The sequence below is a fragment of the Erinaceus europaeus genome, chromosome 11, assembly GCF_950295315.1.
Source record: "Erinaceus europaeus chromosome 11, mEriEur2.1, whole genome shotgun sequence".
In the NCBI taxonomy this organism is placed as follows: domain Eukaryota; kingdom Metazoa; phylum Chordata; class Mammalia; order Eulipotyphla; family Erinaceidae; genus Erinaceus; species Erinaceus europaeus.
In genome coordinates this window covers 65,485,459-65,497,806 of record NC_080172.1, presented here as the reverse complement: position 1 = coordinate 65,497,806, position 12,348 = coordinate 65,485,459, and the positions used below count along the sequence as shown (strand labels likewise).

The window sequence follows — 12,348 nt, the reverse complement described above, 5'->3', positions numbered from 1 at the left end:
GGGGAAGGCAGTCATGTCTTTCTCGTCCTTTTCCATGCTTCCCAGAAATTTTCAGCTTGCCCCATTCTGCAAGGTTTATCAGCACAGAGAATGGCACCCACCCAGGGAAGCTGCCTTGCTGGATGGGCTCCCATTTCTCTCATCCTGACTTCTTTATGAGCCTCTGGAAAAGGCAGACTTAGAGCCTATGAGGCTCAGTCAGACATGCCCCAGACCAGGCATACTGCCCCCAAAGCTGCTCAGTTCCCAGAATTGTTGCAGGTGTACTCACCCAGGCCCAATCTCAAGAGCCAGATGATCCTGAACAGTAATCAGTGTCCATGGCTAGTGCACAATGTGCTACAGAGGGCCTGGAGGATCACTCAGCCCTATTCACCACTGTGAAGGCTGCTTCCTGTGCAGGGTGTAAAGACCACTGAACCTTACAGGCAGCTGCTGCCAAAACAGCTGCATAGCTAACACAAGAGCACGGGAGACCCATAATTTAATTTGCATTATATTCATTCATGTTTTCTCTTGACCTCAAACACCAGACATCATCTAACCTCTCATTAGCCCTGGAATCTTTCCCGATTTCAAAGGAGCATAAAAATTGGATGTGTTCTGGGCCCAGCATTTGGCCTCAAGGCCAGACTTCATAGTTAGACTCCAGGTTTAGCTGCAGACCTCCATGGCAGCATCTCATTTTGTTCTTGTGCCCCTAAGAGGAGTCAAGTGGCCTGTTCTATCTGGCCTTCCCAGAGGAAAGCTATACCCTTCTTCAATGACCCCAACTTCAACTGGGTCAACAGAAGTCCAGGCCCCTGGGAGCTTGGCCCAGCCTTCACTTCTTTCCCTTCCCCCACACCGCCCTCACCCAGTGCCCATGACTAGAGCTTTTTGTGTCTTCCTGAAGCTGGCACCCTTGCCATTTCCTGCCAATAATACTGGCTGTTGTTTCTGAGTAAATGGAACAAATGACCACCATGGTGAACTCCTCACAAGATACAAACTGGAAACACTGCAGGGAGGTGAAGGCAGCTGCTGATTAGTGTGAGGTGGTAGGGTAGATGGAGCTGGGGGTTATGGGAGGAAGACATATGAACCCCAGTGGGTAGGGGGTGGGGGTACAGCCTCAACAGTAAACCACAAACAGGCAGCCAGGCTCTGGTATGAGTCCTATGACAGCTATGGGACCCTTTTACTTGGGGACGATGAAGTCTCTGTTGTCACTTGCCCAGATGAAGGAAAGGGTGTGTACATCCTTTTATGAATATCATTTTGAATGCTAGAGTCTCTGTTAAACCTAAAATGGACCTCAGAGGACAATCACTGTCATTCCCTATGATGGCAGGGCCTCTGAGAGGGGCAGATGAATTTGAAATGAAGTGTGATCTAGCACCTGAACTGCCATCATCCCACTCTGAGTGTGTGTGCTCTGAAGATTCTCTCTCTCTCTCTCTCCCTCTCCTTCTCCCTTTCCCTCCCTCCCTCCCTCCCAGTGAGTCACAGTAATATGGAAGGAAAGGAAAAGCACTGAGTGCCGATTCAGGAGCACAGCCAGGCACTTTCCTGTACAGGAGCACAGTGAAGACATCCAGCCCTTCCATGAACATTTTCTGGGCTGGTACAATGCTCAGTGGTCAGGCACAACTTATCCCTGGCGTGACTTTCACTGAACCCACTGTGTGCATCACATCCGCTTTTCACAGATAAGGAAATTGACGTTTAGAAATGTGACATGACTTGAATTACCTACAAACAACCATCCTCATTTCCCTGATGATACACAAGTCACTGGGTCCCTTTCCCAGAGCTTCTTAGTCCCAATGAAACCTTGAGCACTGGATTTTGCTCATCCCTAGAGATGGCAGCTGAAGACTGAGAGCCTAGAATCCTCCATTCAACAGAAAGATGGCCCTACCACTAGTTATTTTCCTATAGAAAGAATATCTAGAGTAAAAGTCAAGTTCTTTAGCCCCCCCATCTGACTGAAAAATAGTCAACATATATTGCTGCACAAGTGTAAGGAGCACAACAAAAACAAAAAAGTTTTTTTTCCTAAAATATTAATAAATAATATAACCTTAGTCCTTAACCCAGACAAAAGTCTAGAAAGGCCTTTCTAAGCATTACATGGACTGGTGACTGCCCCTACCCCAAGACACACACTGATTCTTCTGCCTAATTTTGTGGGGTTTCTGGTCTGGCCTTACCAGGTAAGAATAGTTTAGGTCCCTGTGCTCCAGCTTCCTAAACTCTCATGTTTTTCTGTTTCTACTCCTTGGTGAAGGAATCACCACTCAAGAGGCATTTTCAGGCCCTAGTTGGTGAATCAATCTACAAAACAGGGATAGAATAGGGGCTATGTGCTTCCTCTATGTAACTAGTGATGCTGTCAACCTCCCTCCAGCGCCCCCCAAAACAAACAGACAATCAAAAACCCAGCAGCAGCAGCAACAACAACAATAAAAAAACAAACAAAAAACTACAAGCAAGGAGGGTCTATCCCTTGAACCTGAGTGGCAGTCAGCCACAGGGATCTATGGCTGTGCTGGTGTGTCTGAGCACGGAGGAAGCTAGAGGTTGCAGAGAGAGAAAGAGTGTGTGTGGGGGAGGGGGTTCTCAGAGACCTTTGCACAGGCATTAGTCCCCACAGCATCCTCCACAAGCCATAATAGTCTTGGCTCAAAGCCCTGAAAGAAGGCACAAACCTGTCTGTGTGATTCATCTTAGACACAGTCTGAAGATGCTTGCAGTACTCATGGCCAGACATGCTGCCCAGGAACTCAGTCAACCCAGGGTCTGCCAGAGGGTGTTTCTCACAGACCACAGAGGTGATCTGGTCTCATTAGCTCAGTCAAGCACAGAGAGAGGGACCCCCCTCCAGTCATGGCAACACATTTCCCCATTTACAGGGCCCCCAGCATCCTGGAACCGCAGTTTCAATGTGTTTCCTGTGGGTTGACAGCACTGGGTCCAGACTCTTGGAAACAGAGTTGGCAGTCAGCTGAGGTAAAGAACAAACACCTCATCACAGACCCCTGTAAGCGTCAACCCGGCTTTGACCTAGCACGTTATGATTGGGCCCTCCTCAATCGCTATCGAACAGGCCATGGCCGGTGCGTCGCTATGTTCCATCGCGGGGGAGCCAGAGACGACCCGAACTGTCCCTGCGGCTACAGACAGACTATGACCCACATAGTCAACGACTGCCACCTCTCCAGATTCAAAGGAGGTCTCAAAACTTTACATCAGGCTCAACCTGACGCTGTTGACTGGCTACGGAAGAAGGGCAAACGCTAGAAGAAGAACTGGGTATCCCTCATGCCCACCCCAGTACCTGAGTGAAGCCAAGTTTAGACTCTACTTGCCAGAACAGCTACCCTTGGCACCTCTGTGCCCTGTTGCCATCTGCATGCCAGCCCCCACCACCTGGGGCCCTATACATATCACAGGAGCACACTTGAATTGCCTAAGCAGGAAGCTGCTCCCAGGGCCTCTAAGAAGAGAGCAAGGACTTGGGCCAAGAGGAAGTCACAAAGACCAGCTTAAAAATAACCCTCCTCTCCACACCAATCATGAGGAAGAGCTTGTGAAGCAGCCAAGTTTTGATGGCAGCAGCTCAGAGAGACATCAGAAAAACCCACCGAAGCCTGAGGCCTGGCTCAGAGCACCCCTCACCCTCCACCCCCCATCCTTTTCAGTCTGAGCAAACTACCACCCAGGGCCTGTCTTCTCAGACTTCCTCCCAGCCAGCATCTGTTTCCTCTCCTATATTTAAACACCAGGCTAGTGAACTTAGCAGAGCATTTCTGCCCAGAGAAGGAAATGGCTTTCCATGGATCACACACAACCAGAGAATACTAAAGTCTTTTGAGCTTGTGCTTGGCTCCTTCTCACTATCTACTGGGAGAGCTGGACTCCAACTTCCCAGGAAGGCCTCAGAACCCATTATCTGGGCAGTGAAGCAGGTGCTTCAGTGGGGAAGGGCCCACCCACATAACTCTTCAAGTAAAAGCAGTGTGGGCAACTTCTCACACCAGATGGTGTAACAGAGACCCTCAGGACAGACAGAAATACATATAATCACCTCTCTCTCTCTCTCCCTCTCTCTCTCTCTTTGTCTCTTTTCATAGCCTTGAGTCTGAGCATCCAAAGTATGCTATCTCTGAACACAGCCAATCCTGGGGTGTGTTTAGGCCCCTGGCTTCGTTTAGGCGCCATTTCCACTCCCATCTGAAAAGACCAGTTTGTTTTGAAGAAGAGCCTCAATTACTAGGAGCTTTGGCCTGATTCTCCTAGATCTTTAGCTTCAGGTTATCGTGGTCCCAGTCCATTAGTCTTGTGAAATGATTTTAAAAAGACGAATGGGAGTCTTGAGAATCTTCTAGAAAGCATCTCCTTTCCTCAAAAACAAACAAAAAACTCAAATTCAAATCCCTTATGTTCCAGGGATCCCATTTCTGGGTATTTACCTGAAAATGCATAGGCACTAATTTGAACATATGCATCCCTGTGTTCATAGCAGTATTATTTACTACAGTTAAGACCTTAGAACAGCCTACAGGGCAAGGCAGCACACCTAGTTGAGTGCACATGTTACCATGCACTAGAACCTGGGATCAACCTGCTATTCACAAGTGGCAATGCAAGCCTGAAGGTGTCTCTCTCCCTCTTTATATGCTTCCTCTTCTCTCCATTTCTCTCTGCCTTATGAAATTAAAAATATAAATAAATAAATAATAGCAACAATGTTGATGATGGCTCAAACTGTGGTATAGAGCCAGCAGCATAGCTCACCTAGTGTGCCTACTCTGCCATGCATGTGACCCTGCCCCTATTGTGTTGGAAGAATCTTCAGTGCTATGGTGTCTTTTTCCTTTCCCTCTGTTTCTCTAAAAGTGAAGCCCAGGGCGTCGGCTGGTAGTTTACCAGATTAAGCGCACAAAGTATGAAACACAAGGACCCGAGCAAGGAATCCAGTTTGAGTCCCTGGCTCCCCACCTGCAGGGGCGTCACCTTAAAATTGGTGAAGCAGGTCTGCAGGTGTCTGTCTTTCTCTCTCCCTCTCTATACTCACCTCCCCTCTCAGTTTCTCTCTGTCCTATCCAATAAAATGGAGAAAAAAAAGTGAAGCCCTGGCAATGACAAAAAAAGTAGTATATCTACACAAGGGATTATTACATATACACATACCTTTTGCAACATGAGTAGACCTAGAGGTATTAATCTTAGTGAAAAAAAAAATCAGACAAAGAATAGCAAACACCATATGATTTCACTCATGTGTGGCACATAGAAAAACAAAACAAACAAATGAATAAGATAGAAGTAAATGTTTAGACTATAAGACCAAATTACTCCACCAGTTGGGCCACTGCTTAATGAACTATATGCCCATGCTGACTTTCAGTGATATGCCCCTGAAACTTACATGCTGATATACTATGATGTCACTTAAATGAAAAGAAAAACTATCTTTTATGGAAGAAGGTGCCAGCATCAAGTACCCTAACTTAGCCTGCCTCCCTTAGCCTGCCAGATCTTAATCATTACCAAGAAATATTCCCCATGAGTGTTTCTGTGAAGCTCTGGCAATGCTAGGTAACCTTCCTGGACTTAGTAGTTACCACTGGAGTGCAGCACAGACTCATGTTTGTTCCCTCCCTCATCTCCACATAATCCAAGCCATCTCACCTGCCCTAGTCAGTGTCAGAGATAAGTTGGTTTCAGTGTTTTTTTTTTTTTTTCTTAAATGCCAAAAATTCCCCATGAGTTGATTGCTTAACAGCTCACAGTTATTCCTAAACTGACCATTTCAGACTATCAACCTGCTAAAACACTGTCTGGGTCTGAACTAGATTAAAAGAAAAAAAATAGTTAAGGCTGTGTTCATTTGGGCACATCAGACAGTTCAGAACCTATTTTCATATCTGTGAAATAAGTTAACAAAAGTCACTTCAAAGAATTGTCACAGGACTTTGATGAGATTATTATAAACACCTGGCACCTTGCCCAGACACTCATAGTGGACCCTGAGTGGGTTTCTGAACTGGTTACTGCTGTGTGGATGCACCATTTAAGTTTGGTTTGTGTTCCTTTTCATTCTTTGCATCAAAAAAGCTAAAAAAAAAAAAAAAGTTAAAAAAAAAACCAACCAAACAACAACAACAAAAAAACTCAACAATTTAAAATAAGATCAATGTCCCTCTTTCAACAATGTATCCATAACTACTCCCCTTGTAATGTCAACAAATAGTTGAATAGTTGCTATGTTACACCAACAACATTTTGCATATCTTAACACTTCTCTAGGAGGCACGTAACACTGTTGTCATAGACAAGTTGGCTGAGGTTAAAAGACTTGTCCAGGAATATAAATAACAAAGTGGACTAGTCAGGGTTGGACTCAGGCTCGGGGTTCCAGAGGTACCACTTTGAATTTCTTGGCTACACTTAAACTGACTGTTCAGTGCTAAAGAGGTTTTTTTGTTTGTTTGTTTTTGTTTTTTTACATCTAACATGGATTTGGGATTGCCCCTCCCCCAACCTAGTTTTCTATCAGCCACACACTAAACTGAGATAACATAGTAATGATAGTGACACTTGACATAAAACTTCCCTACTGAATCATTTATACCTCTTTGCACACATTATATCTAAGCCAAGATTCTCAGCTTCAGCCCTATTCATATTTGGGACCTGATAATTCTTTCCTAGGGCTATATGTGCTTTGTAGGATGTTTATTATCACCTATGACTTCTGCTTACTAAATGCCAGTGCCACCGTCCTACCTCCAATCTGATGACAGTCAAAAATGTCTCCAGATAGTTCCAAGTGTTTCCTGAGAGGCTAAATTTCTTCAGGGAGAACTAGTGATCTAAAATTGAAGTCTGAAGTTCAGAGACATTTAGCATTTTCCCCAAGGTCACAAGGCTGCCTGGCAGCAGATAGAATCTAAACCAAAGTTTTCCTGACACCAAGTGCATGCCATTTTATGATGCTCTCCCCTAGTTCTAAAGAGGAAGGTGTAGACTCAGTACTGAAGTAGATTTTCCCAGAAGCAGGAGTGTCAATGAATTTCCTGTCCTCAAGACTGTCAGGATTCTGAACTTATTTCAGCAAAATCTAAATATTTTATTTTTGAAGATAAATCAACTGAGTTCTAGACCACTCTGCCAACTAAGGAATTTATACTTTATTTATTTATTCCCTTTTGTTGCCTTGTTGTTTTATTGTTGTTGTTGTTATTGGTGTCATTGTTGTTGGATAGGGCAGAGAGAAATGGAGAGAGGAGGGGAAAATAAAGAGGGAGAGAAAGATAGACACGTGCAGACCTGCTTCACCGCCTGTGAAGTGACTCCCCTGTAAGTGGGGAGCCGGGTACTTGAACCAGGATCCTTACACCAGTCCTTGCGCTTTGCACCACCTGCACTTAACCTGCTGCGCTACTGCCCGACTCCCTAAACTTTCTTTTATAATAATTATGTGTTTCCCGGGTATGCTGCAAGGTTTGTTTTGGGGCATCCACTCCACTAATTTTCTTCTGGAAAAAGGCTGAGGTTCTGATGGGGACTAAGGTTGTTTGCCTTTAGTCTTTTAATTTCTTTCTTTTTTATTATTTTTTATTTTACCAGAGCACTGTTCAGCTCTGGTTTATTGTGGTGTAAGGGACTGAACCTGGGACTTCGGTGCCTCAGGCATGAGAGTCTCTTTGCATATTATGCTACCTACCCCTGCCCCCTTCAATCTTTATTGAGAAGAATTCCAAGGCTACAATCATAATCCAAATCTCTACTTGTGTGGCTTCATTTGTTTCATTAAATTCCTTTCTTGTTTGTGTGTGTGTGTGTTTTCACTGTTTGGCTTTGGTTTATAGTGGTACAGGTTATTGAACCTGGGACCTCTGAGCTTCAGGCATGATAGTCTCTTTGGATAATCATTATGCTATCTACCTCTGCGCTTCTTGTTATTATTTCTTTTTAACTAAAGCACTGCTCAACTTGGACCACAGAGCCTCAGGCATAAAAAAACTGTTATCCTACTTCTAGCTCTATCTTCCCAGCCTTGTTAAAATATTTGTGGCCTGGGATTCCAGGAAGATGGCAGACTGAGAAGCTGCTAGCAGCGTGAGCTCTGATCACATCTTCTGGAAAAGGTAGGATTTTCTGCCGTTAGCAGGCCAGTCAATAAGGGGTCCTAGTGGTGACACCAAGGAGGTGACTATAATTTAATTTGGGTTAAGAATTAGAGTAAAAGTGGCACGGACTAGTGGGCGGGCTGCTCCAGACTTCCCAGGCGGCGGCGGGCAAGGCAGGTGCGCCAGGCATTGTCCTCCGCCCGGGAAGGCGGCTCCTCTGCTGGTTGCAGAGCGCTGCTGGGCGGCCGGCAGAGGACCTGGAGGGAGCACTATAGCTTGGGGGCTTTCTCTTGGGAGTCTCCAGGGACCACCGCACCCCTGAGGTCGGATCCAAAGACTTCTTAAGTATAGCTCTCATTGGATCAAAGGACTTGGAGCTAGTTTTCATTTTTGAGAAATCCTTTTAAAAAGTCTGGAGGGGGGGGGTTTCCCAGAAGATGGTGGACTGAGAAGCTGCTAGCCGCTGAGCTCCGAACAAATCTCCTGGAAACAGTAGCATTTTCTGCCTTTAGCAGGCCAGCCAATAAGGGGCCATAGCGGTGACACCAACGAGGTGACTATAACTTAATTTGGGTTAAGAATTAGAGTAGGGGAAAATTATTTTTTTTTTCCTTTTAATTTTCAAGCATACCTCCCCCCCCAATAAGCAGTCCCTGGGGACCAGCTCCTAGCAGGATACCCCACACCACAAAACAGGGTGCTTTTTTGAATTCACTGATACACATTTGGGAATTTACTTGCACTGCTCTTTAATTACAACTCTTTTTCTTATCTTCTCCCTTTTCTCTCTCTCTCTCTCTCTTTTTTTTAATCTTGTCATATACTTCTTCCTTCTTCTTTGCCTTTCTGAATTTGTGAATTATTTTGGGGAAGAAATCTGACTCAGAGTGGACTCTCTATGTGTGTATCTCTGCTCTACTTCCCTTTCCCCTCTTGTTACCCCTAGAATATACAGTGGATAGTAGATTTGCATAACTGTCTATTCTTGCTATACTCTCTTTCTTTTCTCTTTCTTCACTGGGATTTGGTTACTATTTTTTCACGGACTGGAGAAGTTGTTTGGCTAACTGGTAACGATTAAACTACTTCAATACTTACTTCAGTTGATACTGTAATTCCGGAAGTTGGTGAGTGCAATTGTCATAAAGGTATTTAGTACAGTGTTACTTGTACTCAAGACACAACAACTGAGGAACAACAGAGCATAAAAAAAGAAACACATAAATAAAAAAAATGGGTAGATCAAAAACAAATAAAAAAGCTACTCCAATGAATGAAGACAAGAGCCCAGAAGAAACTACAAATCAGCCAAAAGTAACCATAGATAAGAAAAGTATGCAAGCAATAATAAACTTATTAATCACAGAAATGAAAACAACATTGGAGGAAAGGAATGGCAGTATTAGGGAAACAACAGTTGAGACCCCCAAAGAAAATACTGATTATCTTGAGGCAATTAGAGAACTGAAAGCTGAAATAGCTGTAATGAAGAAAGAAGCTGAGGCAAGGGAAAGCAGATTAACAGAAACAGAAAACAGAATTAGTCAGACAGAGGATGAGTTAAAGAAAACGAAGAAAGAGGTGAAAGAGCTCAAATAGAGATTGAGAGACAGTGAAAACAACAACAGAGACATATGGGATGATCTCAAAAGAAGTAACATTTGTATAATTGGCCTGCCAGAGGAAGAAAGTGAGGAAGGGGAAGCAAACATTCTAGAGGAAATAATAGAAGAAAACTTCCCAGACCTGAGTAACAGAAAGGACATCAAGATTCAAGAGGCCCAGAGAGTACCAAACAGAATCAACCCAGACCTGAAGACACCAAGACACATCATAGTCACAATGAGAAGAAGTAAAGATAAAGAAAGGATCTTAAAGGCTGCAAGAGAGCAACAAAAAGTCACATACAAGGGAAAACCCATAAGATTATCTGCAGACTTCTCCACTCAAACTCTAAAAGCCAGAAGAGAATGGCAAGATATCTATTGAGCCCCGAATGAAAAAGGGTTTCAACCAAAGATAATATATCCTGCTAGACTTTCATTCAAACTAGATGGAGGGATCAAAATCTTCTTAGACAAACAACAGTTAAAGGAGGCAACCATCAAGAAACCAGCCCTGAAAGAGGTTCTAAAAGACCTCTTATAAACAAGAACATCACTATAATTCTTGCAATATCAGAGCAAACAATTATTTTTTTTGAACAATGGCACAAGAATACATTAAATCCATAATATCAATAAACGTCAATGGCTTAAACTCACCCATCAAAAGGCACAGGGTGGGGGGATGGATCAGAAAACATAACCCAACCATATGCTGCTTGCAAGAAACCCACCTGTCACAACAAGATAAACACAGACTTAAATTGAAAGGATGGAAAACTATCATACAGGCTAACGGATCACAAAAAGGGCAGGAACAGCCATTCTCATCTCATACACGATAGATTTTAAATTAAATAAAGTAATAAATGATAGGTAATGACATTACATAATGATTAGAGGATCAATCAGCCAAGAAGACTTAACAATCATTAACATCTATGCACCCAATGAGGGACCATTTAAATACATCAAGCACCTACTGAAAGAATTTCAAAAATACATCAATAGTAATACAATAATAGTGGGAGACTTCAATACCCCACTCTCACACTTAGACAGATCAACAAAGCAGAGAACCAATAAAGATACAAGAGAATTGAATGAAGAGATCAACAGACTAGACATTTTCAGAATCCTCCACCCCAAAAAACTGGAATACACCTTCTTTTCAAATCCACATAACACACACTCAAGGATAGACCACATGTTAGGCTACAAAGACAGCATCAATAAATTCAAGAGAATTGAAATAATCCCAAGTATCTTCTCAGACCACAGTGGAGTAAAACTAACATTTAACAACAAGCAGAAAATTATTAAAAGACACAGAATTTGGAAACTAAACAACATGCTCCTTAAGAACCACTGGGTCAGAGACTCACTCAAACAGGAAATTCAAATGTTCCTGGAAACTAATGAAAATGAAGACACAACCTATCAAAATATTTGGGACACAGCTAAAGCAGTACTGAGAGGGAAACTTATAGCCATACAATCACATATTAAACTCCAAGAAGAAGCTCAAATGAACGACCTTACTGCACACCTAAAGGACTTAGAGGAAGAGGAACAAAGGAACCCTAAAGCAACCAGAAGGTCAGAAATCACTAAAGTTCGAGCAGAAAAAAACAACATCAAAAATAAAAGAACCATACAAAAGATCAATGAAGCCAAATGTTGGTTCTTTGAAAGATTAAACAAAATTGACAAACCCCTAGCCAGACTCATCAAACAAAAAAGAGAGAAGACTCAAATTAATAGAATTGTAAACGATGCAGGAGATATCACAACTAACACCACAGAAATCCAGAGAAATCAGAGAATCCTTCGAAACTTCTATAAAGAACTATATGCCACCAAGCTAGAGAATCTGGAAGAAATGGAACAATTCCTAGAAACCTATGCACTTCCAAAACTGAACCAAGAAGAACTACAAAATCTAAATGCACCAATCACAGATAAAGAAATTGAAACCGTTATTAAAAATCTCCCCAACAACAAAAGTCCTGGACCAGATGGCTTCACAAAGAATTCTACAAAACTTTCAGGAAACAGTTAATACGCATACTTCTTAAGCTATTCCATAAGACTGAAGAAACAGGAATACTCCCTTCCACCTTTTATGAAGCCAACATCACCTTGATACCAAAAGCTGATAGGGACAGAACAAAAAAGGAAAACTACATACCAATATCTCTGATGAACATAGATGCCAAAATATTAAACAAGATCTTGGCCAACCGGATACAGCAACATATCAAAAAGATTGTTCATCATGACCAAGTGGGATTCACCCCAGGAATGCAAGGCTGGTTCAACATCGGTAAGTCAATCAATGTCATTCACCACATCAATAAAAGCAAAGCCAAAAACCACATGATTATCTCAATAGATGCAGAGAAAGCCTTTGACAAAATCCAACACCCATTCATGCTCAAAACTCTACAAAAAATGGGAATAGATGGGAAATTCCTCAAGATAGTGGAGTCTATATATAGCAAACCTACAGCCAACATCATACTCAATGGATAGAAGCTGAAAGCATTCCCCCTCAGATTGGGGACTAGACAGGGCTGTCCACAGTCACCGTTACTCTTCAACATAGTATTGGAAGTTCT

General features: G+C 42.9%; 1 protein-coding gene across 1 annotated transcript in view; it reads left to right on the top strand.

The window, feature by feature from the left end:
* The window catches only part of C11H1orf162 (chromosome 11 C1orf162 homolog), a 255,672-nt gene that overhangs the window by 76,433 nt on the left and 166,891 nt on the right, over positions 1-12,348 (top strand). The gene's annotated exons all lie outside the window — the stretch shown is intronic.